The sequence below is a fragment of the Tursiops truncatus genome, chromosome 20 (genome assembly GCF_011762595.2).
Source record: "Tursiops truncatus isolate mTurTru1 chromosome 20, mTurTru1.mat.Y, whole genome shotgun sequence".
NCBI classification, from domain to species: Eukaryota; Metazoa; Chordata; class Mammalia; order Artiodactyla; family Delphinidae; genus Tursiops; species Tursiops truncatus.
Window position 1 is genome coordinate 12,303,579 of NC_047053.1, and position 23,621 is coordinate 12,327,199.

At 40.6% G+C, this 23,621-nt stretch overlaps 1 long non-coding RNA gene across 1 annotated transcript in view; it reads right to left on the reverse strand.

The window, feature by feature from the left end:
• Positions 1–23,621, reverse strand: part of LOC141277347 (uncharacterized) — a 43,615-nt gene that overhangs the window by 18,342 nt on the left and 1,652 nt on the right. Inside the window, exon 2 of the long non-coding RNA XR_012328592.1 lies at positions 2,407–2,531. This is a non-coding gene — a long non-coding RNA (uncharacterized lncRNA). The remainder of the gene's footprint in view (positions 1–2,406; positions 2,532–23,621) is intronic.

The following is a 23,621-nucleotide window of genomic DNA, read 5'->3' on the forward strand; positions in this document are numbered from 1 at the left end:
TAAGTGAAGTGAAAAGAAGTCCCAGAAATCGATTCCAGTGCAGGTAGATCTTTATGTGAAAAACAGATTAAAATGTGTAAAATAGCATTCCAAGTAGCCTAATTACATACGCTACCTTTCACTGTTTGTTTCCCCTGATTTTAAAAGTAATGTAATTTAAGGTAAAAAATACAGAAAAGAGTAACCAAGAAAGGAAAATAATCTCACCACCTAGTGATAACCACTATTAATACGTTGGTGTGTTTCCTTCTGGTCTTTTATGTGTATGTACACAATATAAATTTTAAAGGGATGATACTATATAAGATTTTTTCTAACCTGCTTTTTTTACCGGGCACCATATCATGAATTTTTTTCTTCTCAGTCAATACTGATTCTTGCCATCATTTTTAATGACTGCATGATGTTTGATCATACAGATGTACTATTTTTTATTTAACAATCCTTTATCATTAGATATTTAAATCATGTCTATTTTTAACTATTAAACACATACTTCTTTGAACCTCCTGGCACATACATCCTTGCATATCTGTCCAATTATTTCCTTCAGGTAAATTCCCAAAAGTGGAGGTGCTAGGTCAAAGTGTGCTATACATATTGACATGTTGACAAATTCCTTTACCACCAGTGTCCGATGCTTGATCACCTTTTTTAGGGAGGGCCAGGATTTATTTATTTATTTGGCTGCACAACCTGCTGTGGCACTCGGAATCTTCGTTGCCTCGTGCGGGATCTTTAGTTGCGGCACGCGGGCTCTTTTAGTTGCGGCATGTGGGCTCTTTTAGTTGCGGCATGTGGGATCTAGTTCCCTGACCAGGGATCGAACCTGGGCCCCCTGCTTTGGGAGCACAGAGTTTTAACCACTGGACCACGAGGGAAGTCCCCATGCTTGATCACCTTTGAGTTAACAGCTTTGCACTTTTTGTATTAAGACCATGAATTCTTTAACATCAGAATTACACAAGTTTTATCCTTTGACCCCATAATTTCACTTCTCAGAAAATTTCACTTCTGAGCAGGGGCTGTCTGAATAAAGTAGTTGTTTTGGGCAATCATCATTGTCCCTGTGGACTGGAAAGGGCAACCTTAAGTGTGTCAAAGCCTTCTCCCCATCTTTGCTCACTGAGGGAGGAGGGGCAGGCAATTACTCCTAGTTCCTTGGATGGTGCCACCATTGTGCCAAGGGTGGACCACCTGCTTATACCGCTCTCTCTACCCTCAGCCTCCAGAACCTCCCCTCACCTTCCTTAATGACATCAGGCCTTGGTTCATACACACCTGCCCCACCCCATCTGTCAAAGGTCACCAGTGATATGTACTCAAGTATTTTTTCAGCATTATCATGAGGCAGAATGATAATTTAAGATGATAACTGGTATGTTCTTTCCCTTCCTCAAAATCCCATTTAGTCTAAGACCACCATCCCTCCTTTGGGGTTGTGAGGCTTGAGGGCACCTAGAGAAAAAGAGTCAACAAAATGTCAGCTTTTGGGAATTCCCTGGCGGTCCAGTGGTTAGGACTCAGCACTTTCACTGCCGTGGGCCCAGGTTCAATCTCTGGTCCGGGAACTAAGATCCTTCATGCCGTGTGGTGCAGCAAAAAAATAAATAAATAAATAAATAAAATTAGGCTTTTAGGAACTTCTCTGGTGGCACAGTGATTAAGAATCCACCTGCCCATACAGGGGACACAGGTTCGAGACCTGGTCCCACATGCCGCAGAGCAACTAAGCCTGTGCGCCAAAACTACAGAGCCTGTGCGCCACAACTACAGAGCCCGTGTGCCACAACTACTGAAGGCTGCATGCCTAGAGCCTGTGCTCCACAACAAGAGAAGCCACCGCAATAAGAAGCCCACACACCACAAGGAAGAGTAGCCCCCGCTGGCCACAAATAGAGAAAGCCCGCACGCAGCAATGAAGACCCAACGCAGCCAAAAATAAATAGATAAATAAATAAATTTATTATTTTAAAATAAGACCTTATTAGAGAGGGAGGACAGGTGGAGAGTTTGAAGAGGAAACAAAACAGCAGGAACTGTGTATCTGACCCCATCTGAAGTTCAGTAAACCCCCTTTATTGATTCCTAGGCGAGGCTTAGGCAGGCAACAAATAAGCTTTATAGGCAAATCTCCCACCATTATGTGAAGACACTATGGAGTAGAAATGACAGCTTTGCATGTCTAGGCTTGGGACCAGAAACAGTTTCTCCCAGCTTCTACACCCTGCTCCTGGTAGGGGTAGTGGGTGGGGACTCCTGTCTGGGTTCGGAGAGGCCACATGGAAAGATAGGATGTGGCTACACATCAACAGGTTGTCAGGATAGAGGGGGAACCCTTCCCAACTCCCACTGACACACCACCAGCCCTGCCCCCTTTCTATCGGCCAGACAGGTATGGCTCACCTGTTACACTGGAATAGGAGGCCACCATGGGACAAAGCAGATGAAGGTCAAGGAGAGGTTGTCCCTTCCCCATTTACTCCTTGGTGACATTTGTATAACTCCCTCAGAAACAGAGAGGTGAAGAGCTAGAAAGAGCAGAAAGATTCTGATTATGACTGAGTTTACCTAGAAGTGATTATTGATTATGCTTTTTGTTCTAGAAACCTGGGGCTTAAGAAAGATATTTAGTTCAATTATAGGAAAATAAAAAGTTATATTTTTCTGCACTTGAGGTCATGCAACTGTGAAATTTGAACCTCCTTTTTTTACAATAGTGAAAAATTGCAAAACCTGGAGTATCCAATAAAAGGGGAACAATTGCAGTGTTATGCAATCATTTAATGTTGACAAATACTGTACAATAATATAAAGATGTTTATGAAAAAAAAGATGTTTATGATATGATGTTAAGTGAAAAAGTAGGATATAAAAATGTATGTCCTGGGACTTCCCTGGTGGAGCAGTGATTAAGAATCCACCTGCCAATGCAGGGGACACGGGTTCGAGCCCTGGTCCAGGAAGATCCCACATGTCGTGGAGCAACTAAGCCCGTGCGCCACAGCTACTGAGTCTGTGCTGTAGAGCCCTCAAGCCACAACTACTGAAGCCTGAATGCCTAGAACCTGTGCTCTGCAACAAGAGAAGCCACTGCAGTGAGAAGCCCGCGCACTGCAAGGAAGAGTAGCCCCCGCTCGCCTCAGCTAGAGAAAGCCCACGCAACAACAAAGACCCAACGCAGCCAAAAATAAATTTTAAAAATTAAAAATTAAAGAAAAATACTGTGCAAGCTGAAACCCATGCATAGCAATCTTAATAATCAATGAGAAAAAAAATCAATGAGAAAAAGTATGATTGTTCTGTGACTTTTAAATAGTTCGGTCAAAACATTAAAAGCTCTACTGTCAGTTATAAGTGTTTAGGAAAATAAAAAAAGAAAAGAAAGTTAACATTTACTTAGTACACTGTTATTTAAAACACTAGAAACATTGAAAATTAAAATGTTTTATTTCTCTGTAAAAGTTATCAGTGCTTACCTTCTCATATGATTTATGATACAGAGCAAGCACCTTTTCTATGACTTGGCCAATTGTTATACCCCTTTCTAAGTTCAGATCAGCTTCCCACATTTTATCCTTTGAACTTTCAATGTCATGAAATATCCCTGAGGCTTCCTTTAATGAGGCCACCCAGCTAAGCTCCTCCCAAATTCCTAACCTATAGAAGCTGTGTGAGACAATAAATGTTTGTTGTCGTTTAAGCTGTTAAGTTTTGGGGTAATTTGTTGTGCAGCAATAGGTAACAATCAGTAGTTACAATAAGACATACTTCAACTAAAAGAGAAATTCTCAAACTGGATTAAAAAGGAAGCATATGCTTCCTATAATAGGCACATCTTAAATATAAGGACGCAGAAAGGATGGTTGTAAAATAATCCAAAAAGGTATACCATGCCCTAAAAAACAACAATAAAACCCCCAAACAACCCAATTAAAAATGGGCAAATGACTTGAATACACATTTTTCCGAATAAAATATACAAATGACCAACAAGCTCATTGAAAATAGGCTCAACATCATAACCACTAGTGAAATGCAAATCACAACCACAGGGAGATACCATCTCACTCTCATTAGGATGTTACTACTTAAAAAAAAAAAACAAGCAACGACAACAAACAGAAAATAAGTATTGGTATATTGTGAGAGTTGACTGATTTTCCAATAAAAAGGAGGGCTTCACCATGCATATGCTAACAATAACAACAAAAAACCTGGTGTAGCTATCTTAATATCATACAAGGTAGACTTTAAAGCAAAAAGCATCACTAGAAATAAATAAGGACATTTCATAATAATTAAATATTCAACAATCTGAACAATGTAAAAATTCTAAATTTCTATGCTCTTAATAACACAGTCTCAAAATTGAGCAAGCAAAAATTAATGCAACTGAAAGTGAAAACAGCCAAATCTACACTCACAATGGGAGGTCTTAATACCCTCCTGCTGTGGTAAAGATATAAAAGATTTCAACAAAAAATGAAAAAATTATTAAAACAAACAAAAAAATTAGTAAAGATATAAAAGATTTTAACAAAAAAATCAGTAATGATATAAAAGATTTCAGCAACCAACCTGATTTATTTAACATGTATAGAACACTCAACAATTGCAGAATACAAACTAGCATTTATTAGGCAGATGAAACATTTACCAAAATTGAGTACAGTGACAATATTTGTGAGTCTTCATGAATCTTAGAGTATTTAAATCATAGAGTATTTTCACTGACCACGATGGAATTAAACTCAAAATGAATAACAGAAAGGTTAGCTAGAAAATCTCTGTATGTTTGCAACATTTTTGATATACTTCTGTATGAGCTACAGGTCAAAGAAGAACTCCCAATGGACATGAGAAAGTATTTGGAATTAAATGATAATACAAATATGACATATCAAAGCTTATGGAATGTACCTGGGCTAAAGGAAAGTTTACAGCCTTAAATGCATATATTAGAAAGGAAGAAAGACTGAGAATTAATGTTCAAAGGAGCCATGTCAAGAAATATTTTTAAATGACAGATTAAACCCAAAGATAATGAAAGAAGAAATAATTAAGATAAGAACATACTTCAATGAAGTAGAACGCAAACATAAAGTGGAGACTATTAATAAAGACAAATGTTGATATTTTGAAAAGACTAATTGTTAAACCCTTGGCAAAACTGATAAAAAAAAAAAGAGGAGAAAAGGTTTAAATAACTATTATCAGGAATGAAAAAAATATATCACTAGAGAGTCTACCAATATTTTAAAAATGATATTACAGACAGTTTTATTCCAATAATTTCTACACTTTGGTGAAATGGGCAAATTAAGAGAAAAATTAAACAACAACAAGAACACAAGAAGAAATGGAAAAATCTGAACAGTTCTATACTTATGAATAAAATTAAATCAATACTTAAAAACATTCCACAAAATCATTCCAGGCCCGGGTGGCTTTGTCATTGAATCCTGCCAAAATATTAAAGGAAGAAATCATGATAATTTTACATTAACTTCATTTCTGAGCCTCAGTTTCCTCACTGGTAAAAAGCAGGTTGGACTAGCGAAGCTCAAAAGTGTCTTCCAAAAAAAAAAAAAAAGTGTCTTCCAGTGTCTGCCCTTGATATCTCTCTTGGTGTCCCCTCTGGGAGACCCCTGTCCAAAGGTGAAGTTGAGGACATTTGTCTTTGGTGGGAAAAGATTTCAGAATTCTGCTTTATAGTACACGCTGACCAGCATTGGGTGAATGGAAGTCACCTGGGCCCTGTTCTCCATGCTCTATAATGTGGTATGGATGTTGCCATCTGAACTGAGATAGGTTCCCCTCCAGTGGTCCCATAATCCCCACCACTGTCTTTTACTCTCAGGGAAGCATAGGAAGCTGAATAGTGTCCTGTAAGAAGAACCACAGGATGAAGCGGGCAGAGGGTCGTGGGTGTAATATTAATTTCAAAACCTCAGTTAGCCAGAATCTTCATATATACCCTTTAAGCATTAAAACTCTATTTTAACCATCTTGATTGGACATTATGCTAAATATATTTTATCCATCCTTTCTTTCCTAAGTATAGATGAACAAGTTTACTTTCTTTAGCTTTTTCTTCAGAATACAGGGTCATAGTGATGAATATTAGACATTGTAATCTCAGAGAAGCAATCAGGGAAATTAAAATACATACAGTTATTTGATTCTATACCAACTAAATCTTTCCAATCTTCTGTGATTTTTGAATTCTTGTCTGCCTTAAAAAAAAATCTTCTTCCTACATTTCAGGCTGTTTGCACTCACCTTGGGTATTATAAGTGTGTTTTCTTAGCAGGAACATTTCCTTTTTTCAAATGTGCTCCTATTTTTCCGTGAGTTAAGAACAGAGACTATCAGGTATGTTAGGATTGTGTGTAAACTAGGAGTAAATAAACCCCGATGAAACTAAGATGGAAACGTTTTACTGAGGTATTAACCTATGCACGTACTTTCTCCCCCTTCATTCAAGCAGATAATAGACCTTGTGCTACTAGTCTCAGGGAGAGTTTGTGGCTCCTACTGAAGAAATAGGGATGGAGAAGAGATGAATTTCTTCTGATCAGGGTTTCTTATGACCTGGGGCCCTTGAACTTGGATGGGAAAAAATTACATTTTTTTTTCTTTTCTCTAACCTGCATCTGAAAAATAGCATTTCCTTCAATTTTGAGTGTAGGCAACAAATTCCTGTTGTATGAACAGTATCTGTGCCTTTGTCATCAGCAGAAATTAGCTATTTTCATATCCTTTTATGGTTGTTGCAATATGTTGAAATATTGTTTACATATATCACTACCTAAAAAGTATGAAGTTATTAGACCATCACTAGATCTCGGTATTTAATGTGCTTTTTTTGAAAACCCATGTGTTACTTTATCATAAGTCTGTTTTTTAAAATATTTTAATAATCGTGCATCAGTATTTCCCCTCAGGCTGGTGGAAGGAAAGAAAGAAAGAGCAGAGAGGGCTGTGATACTGAGAGCAGGAAGGCTGGGTCCTTGGGGAGGGTACAGCCGCTCACTGCATCTAGGGACAGAGTTCCAGGTCACCAGATTGGAATGCAGTTGACAGAGCCACTGCAACCTACGGGGACCAATGCCTGAGGGCCTGATGGACCCCCCCCAAAAAAAACCGTCCCCAAACTCTACATAACCTGTGGGAATGGGGGACCCCTAAAAAATCAAACTCTAGTTCTTATAAAACTGAGTTTGGGAGCTGAAGTATGTGACAGCTACAAAGGTTTTTCTAGTGACTGAAAGGCATGGCTTCAATTACAAGACTTCTATGCACTGTAAACACAAACAGCCCGGAAAAGGTTAAATACCTGCATTCAGATTGTAAGATCTAGATCTTTGCTGTGTATATTGTTATATTAAACGAAAAAAGAACTCCCTTTTGTGTTATAGTCATTTGGTCTCATATATGACAGTTGAATAATTAAAAAAAAGAAAGAAAGAAAGAAAAAACAACCTCTAATTGGATTGCTGAGGGCCTTTGATGGAATTCCTGAATAGGGGCTCTGTTTCAGATAGGAGCTGAAGTATGGCAGCCTGCATGAATCCAGAGCTGGGAGAGGCCGTGTATAGCCCTGGCCTCCCTGTTTGCTGCCTCACAGGTCAGGGGATCAAACTGGGACCCCGGACATCTTTGCACTGAGCCCAGTCTCCACTGCCTCCATCAGAGTCTACACTGGCAGCCTCACGGACGAACTCAGCTCTCTCTCTCACCTCTTCCCATTTCTCCATTTCAAAAATAAATTATCAACTCATGGACTGAAAGCAGGACCAAGCCAAAAGCTTCTTCCTGTTTCTTTCTACCTTGTCCACAAATTCCCTTCCCCAAATAGAAGACTCCTTTAGGGGTGAGGAAGACCAGCCCTGCCCCTTCAGCTGGTGCAGAAATCTTGCTTTCCCACTCCTGTTTCCTCTCCTCAGGCCTCTCTTACCCTCAATGCACCCCAACCCCTGCGGGGAGGGGGAGTAGGGTCTGAGGGAAAGGTAGAGCTAGTGTCCAACTTTTTTGTTATTCCCTACATCTTGACCTTTCCCTTCTATAGCCGAGCCTGGTATGGGAAGAAGAGTCTCAGGCCTCAGCTTGCCAGATTGTGCAATGGACCAGCTGAAAGGTGAGGCGGGCTCTTCCCACCCCCAGGTAATGTCAGCAGTTTGAAAAACAACATCTTCTAAGGTTGAATGCCTTGGCCTTGGATGGAGCTGGGCAGGGCTGAGTGGCTGCAGGTTCCTCCTCCCACACCTCTACGCCTCAGCAAGCATCAGGGAGGCATGATGATGGAGAAACAGGAGACCTGAGTTCTAGCCCATTATCTGCTAATAAAGCATCCCTGGTCCATCCAAGTCTCCACCTCATCCTCGTCTTAGTTTTTCCATCTTTAAGACAAGTGGGTGAAACTAGATGAACTTTAACATCCTTTCCATCTTTTAATGTCCTTACACATTATTAACATCCCCAAAGAAAATACTCTCTATCTTACAGGCAAGCCAATCGGGTCCGTGAAGATAAGGGGCCTACCCCAAGCCACACAGTCAGGTGGGAGAAAGAGGGGGCATTGAAACCCACCTAACCCATTCAACTGCATTGGCCAAGGCAAAACCTCACCTCAGGAACTCTGCTCTCTTCCAAATGTTGGGTGGTCTTTGAATTAGGAAATATGGCAGAGGGAGAATATTCAAGGCCCAGGAGAACTCCAGACCTGCTGAGTCCATGGGCAGTGAGGAAGGGAACAGGAAAAGCTCATCATCAGGGATTCGAAAGGAAGCCTGGAGACCCAGCCAGATGTGAGGCCAGCAGACAGAATAGAGTGGGTGCCAGGGGTGCTACCGGATAAGAAAAAGTAGGTGGTAGGATGGCTTGCTTGTTCAGAAAACAATGTCCCAAGTATAGTCTTGCTGTCAGCAGAGAAAAATGCCATATTAGCTAAACATGCAATCAGCTTGGCTGGGTCTAAAAGAGGCCATTACTTAGTGACAGATACAGTCTATGAGAAACAGATTGGGAAGAACCCAGTCTCTGAATGGTGAGATGGAGGTGGATTTTAACAAGCTTCCATTGGTCTCTTTAGGCCTGATGTCTTGCTTCCTGGTCCATAGTGCCTGTTGGAGGAGAGATGGGGACCCAAGGATTAAATAACCTTGAGAGAACACAGTAGTGGCTAGAGGATTTCATCTTTCTCTCTTATTTTTTAAGTTTTGAGATGTTTGATATAGCCAAAAGAATATATGTTATGTATATATGGTCATATGCATAATAATAAAACAAACACCTATGAACTCATGGCCCAACTTAAGAACTAGAAAACACTACCATTGCTCAAAGCTCTCATCCTCTGCCTTACCCAGAGGGGACCACTATTCTGAATTTGTCCCACAATCTTCTGTTTTTCTTTATATTTTCCTACATATAAATGTGCAAATAATAAATTGTTTAGTTTTGCTTAGTTTTTAATTTAACAAGAATGTATTTTTTCTAGGATTACTATTTTCACTCATTATGTTTCTAAGATTCATCCATGCTGATGTGTATACAGTTCAGTCATTTGTAATATGCATAGTGTTCAATTGTGTGAATATACCACAATTAATTTATCCATTCTTTTGTCCAAGGGCATTTGGATTCTTTCTATTTTTTGCTGTTTTGAAAATGCTGCTAAGAACATCCTGGATGTTTATTTTTCCTGGAGCCCAGTATACAACAGTTGTATACAAGTATACAACTTTCTCTGGAGTATACACCCTGGAGTGGAATTATTGGGTCAAATTTTTTTTCTGAGTGGTTAGAACAATTTACATTTCACTCACTAGAGCTCCTGTTGCACTACATCCTCACCAAGTCTCGGTGTTGTTCTCCCACATTCCAGCACCATCCCTAACCTTGGTTATCTCTGCTGGTAATCCTGGGGCGGCTCCCATCTTTCCCAGCCCAAGCCCATGGTCTTTAATGCCTTAGTGAATGTGGTGAGATGTTTCTATGTATCCCTATATTCCTAACTGAGTAACATCGAGTACAAGAGAGGAAATAACAGTTTAGGGATAGACTAGGGGTCTTAGGGGGGTCTGTGTGAACATCAGAATCACTGGACCCTTTTGGAGAATGAAGGTCAGCAGGTAGATTTGTTAGTTCTATCCGAACCCAAAGCACACTGGAGTCTGGTCCCCTGGGGTGACAAAAGATGCCTAATTAATTTCCTTCCCTATCTGCCCCCCACAGCCTCTCCTGTTTCTCAAGTGAACACTATTTACCTCCTTCCACTTTCTCCTCCACTCTCTAAGTCAGTATTTCTTCAAGGCAGTATTTCTCCTAGTGGTCCACCAGCCACCTACATCAGAATCAGCTGGGGTGCTTGTTAAAAATGCAGATTCTCAGAATCTAAAAAAGAGTGGATATATGTATATGTATAACTGATTCACATTGTTGTACACCTGAAACTAATACAACATTGTAAATCAACTATGATTTACAACCTTGGGGTATTTTATACCCCAATAAAAATTTAAAAATTAAAATAAAATTTAAAAAAAATAAAAAAAAAGCAGATCCTCAGACCCTTCCTCATACTGAAGCAGACTTTCTGGGGTTCAGCTCAGGAACCTACAGTCTAACAAGTTCACCTGGTGCTCCATGTGCACATTGAGGTTTGAGAGCTGTTGCTCTAAGCACCACCATCAGGGAGTTTAAGCCAAGGTCATCTCCCGGCAAGTTCAGAAGCTCTCCCAACAGCTCCTCCATAAAGAATGAGTTGAATCCCATCTTCTCATGACCCTTCCCCTACTTCCACTGTACCCTAGGGCAGCAGGGATAAGTCCACTTAAATGATAGCATCTGTGTGTACCAGATGTGCATCCCACCACTGTTTACAGTAAAGAGAAACTGAAAATGGCTGCCTGCTGGTAGAGACCTGGTCAAATTCATTATGGTACATCTTTCCAATGGAATGCTATACAACTATTAAAAATGACTTTATGTGTTTATTATTGCATCTCCACTTTCATGGAATCTTTAAAAAGCATGTTTACATGTTTCCAGTTTTGTTTGAGTTTTCTACATAAGTGAGCATTATCTTTATGATCAGAAAAACACAATAAAAGACAGAAACATCCAGAAGTGTTTGCTGACTATTTTTAAAGGAGTTGGTTTAGATTTTTCTACCAGTCCTGAAAACAAAAATCTCTTTAAATGATCAAAGGAAATACTACAGGAAAATTTCCCAGATCTGAAGGGCCTGAGTGTTCCAGATTGAAAGAGATCACCAAAAGGCTAGCACAACAAGCAAACAAAAATTGCAGATATTTCTCATCACATTTCAGAAGTCCAGGAATAAAGAGAAGATCCTAAAGAGCTTCCAAAGAGAAAAAAGGAAAAACAGGTCAAAGACACAGCCTTAAGAATCAGAGTGACATTTGGGCTCCTACCAGAGTCATTGGATATTAGAAGACCATCAAGCTTTGCTTTCAAAATAGTGAGGAAAAATGATTTGTATATCTAAAATTATTTTATGTGTGATGGTAGAATGGAAACGGACTGAGACATACAAACGCTCCAAATATTTAATTTCCCAAGCACTCAATCTTAGAATACTCCTGAAGGATGTATTTTAGCAAGTTGAAGATGTGCAACATTAAAGAGGAGCTCATAGATACTGGAAACAGGAGATCAATCCAGGGCACTTGTGAGGGCAGGCCCAGCAGGACCCATGCGTGCACAGGCCCCAGGTGGGTGCAGCTAGTTCAGACTGGGGCAGGAGGAGGGGGATGCCTCCGGATTCAAAAATGCAAATGGGACCAACAAAGGGTTCAAACTCTGTTTAAGTGTATGGAAAAACTATTGAAAGTCATGTGACACATCTTTTGGAGCATATGGGAAAAGGTAGTGAAATAGAGACAGGCCACGGACTACTAAGTCAATGAAAATATGACAACTGATAATTTCAGGAAAACCAAAAATTTGTACAAGAAAGAAAACATAATTAGAGTACTGGAAGTCAGAAGAATGCCTAAAATTGATAAACTATGAAACTGTAGCAAATGCATATTATTTAGAAGTATGGAGAAAAGCAAGTGAAAAAACAGTTAAAAGAGTTGAAAGTAGTTGCCTCTTGGGAATGGCACAGCGGTATGCGTAAAGGACAGTTTTATTTTGCCATAAGCCTTGTAGCACTATTTTTTAAAAACTATGTATATTACTTTGACTGGAACACTCATACACTGCTGACTGAACATAAAATGATGAGCCATTAACTTTAAAAAGTTAAACAGAGAGTTACCATATGACCCAGCAATTCCACTCCAATTCCAGAGAATTGAAAAGAGGTGTTCAAACAAAAACTTGTACAGGAATAGTTCAGTACTACTCACAATAGCCAAAACATGGAAACAACCCAAATGTCCATCAGCTGATGAATGGATAAGTAAAATGTGGTCTATCCATATAGTGGAATATTATTCAGCCATAAAAAGGAAAGAAGTATTGATACCTGCTACAACATGGATAAACCTTGTAAACATAACCCTAAGTGAAAGGTGTCCGACACAAAAGGTCACATATTGTATGATTCCATTTATATGAAATGTCCAGAATAGGCAAATCATAGAGACAGAAAGTAGATTAGTGGTTGCCTGGGGGAAGGGAGAGAGGGAGATGAGGAGTGTCTGCTTAAGGGCTATGGGGTTTCTTTTGGGGGTGATGAAAATGTTCTGGTAATGGCTACACAACATTGTGAATATACTAAAAACTGAACTGCATACTTTAAAAAGGTCAAATAGTTTTTGTTATGTAAATTCTACTTCAATAAGGATACATTCACTTAGAACACACAACTCGAACTGCCTTAAACAATTAAAAGAGATGTGTTTTGAGTTGAAAGTATTTAAAAACAAATACAACCCAATGTGCATGTTTTCCTTCCACTCGTCCAGGGTCTAAAATCCACTTTGCTCCAAGACCCTTGATCACAAGCCCTGCAGAGGTGCTGGGGAGGACAGCACATGGTAGAGGTAAATAGATGCCTGAGAGCCAAACAGTTGGGGTTTGAGCTCTGGTTCCACCACTAACTTACTGCAGGACCTTCTGAAGAATTCTTAATCTAAGTCTTAGTTTCTTCATCACTACAGTGGGGTAATAACAGTCTCCATCTTATCCGGTGGTTGTGAAGATTAGAGGAGAGAACGTCTTTGAAGCCCCAGGCACAGTGCCTGGCCCATAATAAACACTTAGATCAGCCGTTTAATATTAGTATTGGACAACCCCCTGAACACGACGTTTGGGAACGCCCCTCCAGCTCCCAGAGTGAGCGCTATTATTAAGCCTAATGAAGCAGAGCGGGTAGGAGATGATTTCAGGGAAAAGCATTATTAGCGCATCTTTTTTGAGCGCTCACTCGGTTGCAGGTTCTAAGGCCCTTCCGCGCGTGAGCTCGGCTTCCTACCCACCTCGCCTGTGCCCCGGCCCCGTCCCAGGAAGAGATGAGCCGGGGACCAGGGATGCAGGTGGCCGCGGCCCCGTCCCAGCTGCAGGAAGGAGGCTGGCGCGGGGCTGAGAGTTGGGGCAGTGGTCTGCGGCTTCAGCCGGATCCCGGCCCGGGGAGAAGTAGCAGCCCGCGGCCGGAGCAGCTCGGAGCTGCCGGCGAGGAAGGCCGCCCTGAAGGGCCCGAGGGAGGCGGGGACCGAAAGGACCAGGGGCTGAGGGGGCGGGAATCAGGGGATGGGAAGGTGCGGGGGCGAAGGGTGCAGGGACCCAGGGGCGCGGGAGGCGGGGGGCGTGAGGAACCTGGGACCTGAAGGAAGGCGGGGGTGGGCTAGGGGGTCGCGGGAACCAAAGGGGCATCGGAATCCGCCCGGCGCCGCCCCCACGAAACGCCCTTGACCGTGCTCTGCGCCCTTCCCCTTCCAGCCCACATTCTGGGCTCCGCGCTAACCCTCCCTGTTCACAGGGCTGTGGTTACTCACTTTGTATCCTCCACTACTCTGAGCTTGTTCTCGAAGTTGCTTTTATTTTGTTTTAAACAGTGGACACAGGATCCAAACTGTGTCCCTCTCCTGGGCTCCAGCAGAGACCTCTGGGCTCCTTGAGAGCAGGGCTGGTCTTTTATCTCTACATCCCCAGTTCCTGGCACATGGTAGCCTCTCGGTAGATGGTGGGTGAATACATAATGAATGGCTGTGTGATTGAACTGCCTTTCTTGGGACCCAGATCGCACCCCTGGGACTCTAGAAGCAGAAGTGGAGGGATGGTGTGGGGTGGGGTGGAGGCTGGCTCAGGAATGCTAATATTTACTACAGTCCCTTCTGTGAATGTATTGGTGGACAATGTCAGAACACGCTCATTGTTCTTCCCTCTTCTGAGCCTCACACTATGCTTGGGAAGTAGATGTGGCTAATGCTGTTCTCATTTTACAGGTGAGAAAATAGGTTCAGAGCTAGATGTTATGTAGAACCCAGCCTTGCCTGATTTCTGAGGCCAGCCTTCCTGGAACTCCTGCACCAGGCCTGTAGCTACTGATGGCAGGAGGGCTGGCATTTCTCCTGCTTCTCCTTTTGCCCGCTGCAGTATTCACGGCTACAGGGTGCAAAGGGAGCGCCCTGGACTGGTGATTATAGTCAATAGTAGGTGAAATGTTGGTAAAGGTATTGAAATAGAGAGAGCAATGCTGTTTAATACCAGTCCAAGTTTGATTCAATGCCAACCCTTTACGGGACTATGTACTTGGGGAGGAGTGCAGGCCGATTAATGAGACACAGGACTTGCACTCGGGGAGCCAAAACTTGGTAGGACATTAGCTTTATATATATAGGATATTCAGGAGTTCATGAGGTTTATCTAAAAACAGCGATTCTCAACCAGATGTACACAGTATACCTGTGGAGATTTTTAAGAATACCTATGCAAAATACTGATATCAGAACCCCACCTCAGACCTACTGGGTTAGAATTTCCTGGAGTGGGATCAAAGCATGTAGATTTTTAAAAAAGCTTTCCCTGGATTCTGATGTGTACTCCTCGTTTAGACCTGTTGCTCTAATTCAAAATTGTTGTTAAAAAAAAAAGATACAGGGAATTCCCTGGTGGTCCAGTGGTTAGGACTCTGTATTTCCACTGCAGGGGGCCTGGGTTCAATCCCTGGTGGGGGAACCAAAATCCTGCAAGTCTTGCATTGCGGCCAAAAATAATAATAATAATAAAAGATACAAATGAACTTATGTACAAAACAAATAGACCCACAGACACGGAAAACAAACTTATGGTTACCAAGGGGGAAAGAAGAGGGAGCGATAAATTAGTAGTTTGGGATTAACATATACACACTACTATATGTAAAATTTATAATCCACAAGGACCTACTGTATAGCACAGAGAACTGTACTCGATGTTTTGTAATAACCTGTAAGGGAGAAGAATCTGGAAAAGAATATATATATATAGATGTATGTATAACTGAATCACTTTGCTGTACATTTGAAACTAGCACAACATTGTAAATCAACTGTACTTCAATAAAAAATAAAAAAGAGAGAAAAGAACTCTCTTAACCAGAGAAAAAAACATAAACAAAATTGTTGTTAAGTGTGGATCAGTAAGAGAAGCACACAAATAGCTGTAACAGGAAAAATTGAGGTGAGCACTTCATAAAGTGACAAACCAAGTACTATGGAGTTTAAAAGGAGGGAGAAGTCACATCTGCATGGAGGAAGCAGGGTAAAGGGGCAATCTGCAATGGGATGTAAAGTATGTGTAGGATATGGACCAGCAGAAATTGTGGGAAGGAGAAGAGGAGGACATTTCAGGAAGAGGGAGGATATTTCAGCTTGAGCAAAAGAAAGGAAGAAAAGAACATGAAGTGGGTTCAGGGTCCAGGTCATAGTGAATTCAGCTGGAGGGTGGGTAAACATGGGAGGAAAAGGAAGAGTGGGACTCTGTTGTGAATTCTTGTATGCTGAGGTGAAGTCTTATTAAATATAAATGGAAGAGTCAATATTGTAGAGATGCCAATCCTCTCAAAATTGATTTAATGCAATACCAATAAAAAAATCCTAAAATGATTTTTGTAGAAAACTTAATAAAATGGTTCTGGAGTTTAGTTGGAAGCATAAACATGTAAGAAGAGTCAGGCAACAGAAAGCTACAATAATTAAAACAAATGTGTACATGTGTAGAAATAGGCAGACAGATCAACGTGACAAGTCTAGAAGTAAGCCCAAGCATATGTGGGAACTACATAATTGTCCAAGAGGACAATTCAAATCAGTGAGTTAAAAATTGTATTCAGATGAAATATTGTGAATGAATTTAAGTCACAAAAAGATATACTGTATGAGTCCACTTATATAAGCTATCTGAAATAGTCAAATTCATAGAAACAGAAAGTAGAATGGTGGTTACCAGGGCCTGGGGGAGGGGAAAAGGAGATGCTGTTTAATGGATATAGTTTTTCATTTTGTAAGTTGAAAAAGTTCCAAAGATCTGTTTCACAACAATGCTCCATGTTAACACTGCTGAACTGTACACTTAAAATAGTTAAGATGGAAAAAAAAATAGTTAAGATGGTAAATTTTATGTTATGTGTATTTAACCACACACACACAAATTTTTATGTGTGTGGTTAGATACATAACATCCAGCTAGCCATTTGGAAAAGATCCACACCACACTAGATTCTAGATAGATTAATGACAGCAATTGTGTGGACTTCTCCAGTGGCCCCGTGGTGAAGACTGCGCTTCCACTGCAGGGGGAACGGGTCCGATACCTGACTGGGGAACTAAGATCCCACATGTGGCACAGCATGGCCAAAAGAAAAAAGCAATTGTGAATATTTAAAGAAAAATTAACACCAATCCTCTTCCAACTCTTCCAAAAAATTGAAGGGGAGGGAATACTTCCAAACTCATTCTATGAGGCCAGCATTACCCTAATACCACAACAAGGCAAAGATACCGTAATAAAAGAAAAGTACAGATCCCTTACGAACACTGATGTAAAAATCTTCAACAAAATACTAGCAAGCTGAATTCAATAGTATATTAAAAAGATTATACACCATGACCAAGTGGGTCTATTCTTGGAATGCAAGGATGGTTTAACATAAAAAGTCAATCAAATAATACTCCACATTAACAGAATGAAGGGAAAAAATGCATGATCTTCTCAATTGATGAGGAAAAAGCATTTGACAAGGTTTAGCACAATTTCTTCATGAAAACATTCAACATACTAGGAACAGAAGCAAATTACCTCAACATAATAAGGGCTATATATGAAAAACCCACAGCTAATGTCATTTTCAGTGGTGAAAGACCAAAAGCTTTTTCTTTAAGATTAGCAACAAGACAAGGATGCTTGCTTTTGCCACTTCTATTCAACATCATATTGGAAGTTCTAGCTAGAACCATTAGGCAAGAAAAATAAATAAAAAGCATCTACATTGGCAAGAAAATGTAAAATGATCTCTGTTCACAGATGACATGATCTTATACGTAGAAAACCCTAAAGAATCCATAAAACACACATACACACACACAAACCCACAAAAAACCTGTAAAAAACTAAAAAATTCAGCAGTTACAGGATGCAAAATCAATCCACGAAAATCAGTTGCATTTCCAGAGACTAACAATGAACAATCCAAAAAGGAAATTTAGAAAAAAACTCCAGGGACTTCCCTGGTGGTCCAGTGGTTATGAATCCGTCTTCCAATGCAGGGGACTTGGATTCGATCCCTGGTCGGGGAACTAAGATCCCACATGCCATGGGGCAACTAAGCCCAAGCGCTGCAACTTCTGAGCCCGCACACTCTGAAGCCCACCCGCCACAACTAGAGAGAAGCCCGCTCGGGGCAATGAAGAGTCTGCTCGCCACAACGAAAGATCCCGCGTGCCGCAACTAAGACCTAAGGTAGCCAAATAAATAAATTAATTAAAAAAAACAATTTTAGGGCTTCCCTGGCGGCGCAGTGGTTGAGAATCTGCCTGCTAATGCAGGGGACACGGGTTCGAGCCCTGGTCTGGGAAGATCCCACATGCCGCAGAGTGGCTGGGCCCGTGAGCCACAACTACTGAGCCGGCGCGTCTGGAGCCTGTGCTCCGCAACAAGAGAGGCCGCGAGAGTGAGAGGCCCGCGCACCGCGATGAAGAGTGGGCCCCCCCACGCTTGCCACAACTAGAGAAAGCCCTCGCACAGAAATGAAGACCCAACACAGCCAAAAAAAAACAAAAACAATTTAAAAAAACCCCTCCATTTACAATAGTATCAAAGAGAATAAAATACTTATGAATAAGGAGGCTCTATTCGTTTGCTAAGGCTGCCATTGAGGGCTTCCCTGGTGGCGCAATGGTTGAAAGTCTGCCTGCCGATGCGGGGGATCCCGGTTCGTGTCCGGTCCTGCATGCCGCGGAGCGGCTGGGCCCGTGAGCCATGGCCGCTGAGGCTGCGCGTCCGCAGCGGGAGAGGCCACAACGGTGAGAGGCCCGCGTACCGCAAAAAAAACACACAAAAAACCATTGACTAGGTGGCTTAAACAACAGAGATTTATTTTTTCACACTTCTCGAGGCTAGAAGTCCAAGATCAAGCTGTCAGCCGTTTTGGTTTCTTCTGAGGCCTCTTTCTTTTGCTCACAGATGGCGTTCTTGCTGTGTCCTTTCATGGTCCCTCTGTCGGCATTATCTGTGACCTAATCTCCTCTCCTTATAAGGACACCAGTCACATTGGATTAGGGTCTACCCTAACAACTTGACTTGGTGTGGCTTTTTTTTTTTAAATTTTTATTTTGGCTGCACTGCGTGGCTTGCGGGATCTTAGTTCCCCGACCAGGGATTGAACCCAGGGTCACGGCAGTGAAAGCACTGAGTCCTAAGCACTGGACTGCCAGGGAATTCCCTGGTGTGGCCTTTTAAAATTCATTCAGTTTGGTACACAGTAAACTCTTTCAATATGAAGGCTTGTATCTTTCTCAGATTTAGGACATTTTCTTCCATTATTCTTTTATTCTGTTATCACCTTCTGGAACTCCTACTAAACAGAGTTGGAGCTTCCAGATATAGCTTCTAAATCTCTTTTCTCTCATATTATCCAACTTTTAAAAAAAAAAAAATTTATTTATTTATTTATTTTGGCTATTGGGTGTTTGTTGCTGCGCTCGGGCCCTCTCTAGCTGGGGCGAGCAGGGGCTACTCTTTTTTGCGATGTGCAGGCCTCTCATTGTCATGGCCTCTCCTGCTGCAGAGCACAGGCTCCAGGCGAGCAGGCTTCAGTAGTTGTGGCATGCGGGCTCAGCAGTTGTGGCTTGTGGGCTCCAGAGCTCAGGCTCAGTAGCTGTGGCGCATGGGCCCAGCTGCTCCGTGGCATGTGGGATCCTCCCAGGCCAGGGCTCGAACCCGTGTCCTCTGCACCGGCAGGCAGATTCCCAACCACAGCGCCACCAGGGAAGCCCCATATTATCCAACTTTGCTTCCCCTCCAAACTGTCTTTTCCTGCATGAGCTTTCAGGATGAGTTTTTTTTTTTTTTTTAGGATGTGGTTGTTTTGACAAGCCTGATTTTGTCTTCTTTTCAGGTTATTTTTATTATTTAGAATCTATTTTTAAATTATACAAATGTATATTGATTCATTATCATTGTAAAACACTTAATGCAGAAAAAAATTTAAACTCTCACATCCTACCTCTATCATTCCAACTCAGTTTCCCCAGAGTAACCACTGTTTTCAGTTTAGGGTTTTTCCCTTCAGATCTTGTCCTATGGCTACATTTACATGTTTACATTTTCATATTGAAATATGTGTTTTGTTTTTGCTTTATATAAATGGTTTCAAACTGAAACTACTGTCTCACAATTTCCTTTTACCTTATTCTGTATCTTGGAGATTTTCCATGTCAGCAGATATTTATTTATTTTTAACACCTACATAGCATTTCATAATACAGATGTACCATAACTTATTTGCTCATTCCTGTACTGAGGAGTATTTACATTGTTCCTCTTTTTTTCTATTTTATAATATACAATGAACATCGTTTTTGTTTTTTTTTTTAACAGTGAACATCTTTATACCTACCTCAACCTCACTGTAAATATGTATTTCTCTGGGACATAACTTAAAAATGGAATTGCTGGTTAGAAGAATATGTACACATTTATTTATTTTTCAGTATACCCTTAGTACAAGATTCAAAAGGTACAAAATCAATCATATTGAAAAGTAAGTCTCCTTCCAGCTCCTGTCTCCCAATCATCAGTTCTCATTCCAGAAGCAATCACTGTTATCAGTTTCTTCCTTTCACGGATATTCTAAGATTGTACATTTTATTTTATTATTTTTTTTTTTAAACAAGTCTATTTATTTATTTATTTTTAATTATTTATTTATTTATTCATTTTTTGGCTGTGTTGGGTGTTTGTTTCTGTGCGAGGGCTTTCTCTAGTTGCGGCGAGCGGGGGCCACTCTTCATCTTGGTGCGCGGGCCTCTCACTGTCGCGGCCTCTCGTTGCGGAGCACAAGCTCCAAACGCGCAGGCTCAGTAGTGTGGCTCACGGGCCTAGTTGCTCCGTGTCATGTCGGACCTTCTCAGACCAGGGCTCAAACCCGTGTCCTCTGCATTGGCAGGCAGATTCTCAACCACTGCGCCACCAGGGAAGCCCGATTGTACATTTTAGATTTTAATATATATTGCCACATGATCCTTCAAAAAAGGCAATTTATTTTTTCTGTTCCCCTCATCCAAAGGTGAAGTCTATTTCCCCACTCCTTGCATTGGGTTGCCCTAGGCCTTAAGAGCTATTGTATCAATAGCTTACCTTCTCACTCTCTTGGAATGTTGCTGCCAAGTGAATAAACCCAGTCTATCTTACTGGAGGGTGAGAAACAATGTGAAGTAGAGATAAATACTCCAGATTAGGTTCCCTAGACCAGGGTTGGCAAACATTTTCTGTAAAGGACCATATAGTACGTATTTTTAGATTTGCATGCTATATGGTCTCTGTTGCAACTATTCAACTCTGCTGTTGTATTGTGAAAGCAGCCATAAAACAATATATGAATACTAAGGTGGGAAAAGACTTGGCCCACCTGCAGCTCTTTGCTGATCCTTACCCTAAACCAACCAGCCTGCCAACTGCCAGGCACGTGAGTAAGGTCATCCTAGACCATCCAAACCCCAGCACAACCTCCAGCAAATTGCAGACATCAGCTGAACCAGCCCAGACCAGAATACCTGTCCAGCACAGAACTGTAATAATGTCTGATGTTTAAAAATATTAAGTAGCCCCTGGCTAGCTCAGTTGGTAGAGCATGAGACCCTTAAAACCATTTTTAGGGTGGTTTGTTACACAGCAAAAGCTAACCAACACGCTAACCAACACACTTTGCCATTATTGGATACTATTAATATTTTTATTAATCTGATATATTAAAAATGATATATTATAGTTATTTTACTATGCTTTTCTATGGTTATGAATGCATTTGAGCATTTTTTCATATATGTTCATTGATCAACTATATATGCTCTTTTATGAATTTCCTTCATATCCAGTGCTCATTTTAACACTAAATTATTTTCTTGTTGATTTGTCATTTTCTGAGAATATATCTTGGATTTTAACACTTTGTCTGCTATATTTATTGAGAATATTTTCTCCCTGTTTGTTGTCTATTATTGTAGCATCTTTTTTTTTTTTTTTTTGAGGTACGGGGGCTTCTCACTGTTGTGGCCTCTCCCACTGAGGAGCACAGGCTCCGGACGTGCAGGCTCAGCGGCCATGGCTCACGGGCCCAGCCGTTCTGCGGCATGCGGGACCTTCCCGGACTGGGGCACAAACCCGTGTCCCCTGCATCGGCAGGCGGACTCTCAACCACTGCGCCACCAGGGAAGCCCTGTAGCATCTTTTATTATATTGAAGTTTGAAATTTTTATATAATCAAATTTAGCAAATATTTCCTTTATGGTTTTGGAGTTTTGTGTCTTCAGAAGGCCCTCCCTATTCTAAGCTTATAAAAGCATTCTCCTATATTCTTCTAACACTTCTATAGCTGATTTCATTGGTTTTAAATAATTGTTCTGTTTATTATCCATATAAGATTTATTTTATATGTGATGTCATCTTAATTTTTTTCCAAGGGGAAAACATAATTACTAGCTATCCTTGCACACTTTGTTTTCCAGATAAATTTCAAAATCATATGCATTTCCATATAAAAATCTCTTGGCATTTTAGTTGTTATTTCTATTTGTTTCCTATTTTCTCAGAATGTCTTCAAATTTTCTGGTCTGTCAATGGCACTATTTCTGGATTTTCAGTCCTATTTGGAGTTTATATTTTTATTTTTTTAATTAATGTCTTCTGTTTTGTGGGACCTGGAAAAGGAGGGAAAGTAGTCGGAGGTACATTCAGATCCAGCTCTTCCACCAGCTATTCAATTTTGAAATTTACTTTTCAGATTCTTGAAAGAATTCAGCATTATTTATAATAATGAAAAATATGGTGTCCTAAGTGTAAACATCACTTGAGTAGCTCTCAGTTATATAAATGTAGGCTGAGAAATAGTCATTTTTCTGAGATTAAGGTGTAGCTTTTGTGACTTAATTAAGGGAGCCATTAGAACTCTGATATATTAACTTGGTCCTTAAGCAGGAGCTGGATGAATTTACATAAGGAGGCCAGCATCTTCTGGGCTAGAAGGAACTGGTACTCCATCATTGCTCCCTGAGACACGAAGCTAGAGAGACCTGTGGATGTTGACTGCCTGGCCCTGGCCAGAACAGTAGCAGGGAAGAGCAACATGGTCTTTGAAATAATTAACTTCAGTAAAGTGGGAATCCAGGCCCTCAAGAGTTGAGTTCAGCACAATAGGTGGCTGATGCTAAAAGCAGCTCTGGTAGGAGCTATGCAACATATCAGAATTAGCAGCATTACCTGCTGAATGTGCAGCATCAATTTCCTACTAGGAAGAGGCAGCAAGAAGCAAAGTTTGTAACGGACCAATTGGACACCTATACTGTCCTTGCTGAGTGTGGAAGTTGGACAGACTTCTACCAGATTAAATCCTTAGGGATTTGACAGTATGTCAGAGATATAAGCCCTAAAAGGCAGATGTTGAATATCTTATTAATCTATTTTGTGGAGTCTCTAGACAATTTCATTTTATGTAAAAAAAAAATTTTTTTTTAAGGAGATGTATTTATAATTATACCACAGTTTTGAGAGCAGGCCAACCTATGTCCACCCAGAGGGAAATGAGTTTAAAAAAATCTGTGGCACAATTCATGCAATGGAATACTATGCACTTATTACAAAGAATGGTATAGAACTATATTAACTGAAGTAGGAGAACCCCCAAGACTTGCATTTTGTGTATATATATATAAATATATATATAAAATGCTATTACTACAAAAATTATTTAGTTATATATCCTTATGAATATATACAGGTCTAGAAGTAAGGTTATCAAACTTTGATGGTGATTGACTCTAGAGGGTGAGAGTTTAGATAATTTTTGCTTTCTTTTTCATATTTTCCTATATTATTTAAATTTCTTACAAATTTTCTATAATGAACATGTTTTATCTTTATGAAATAATTTTCTAAAAATGGAAACT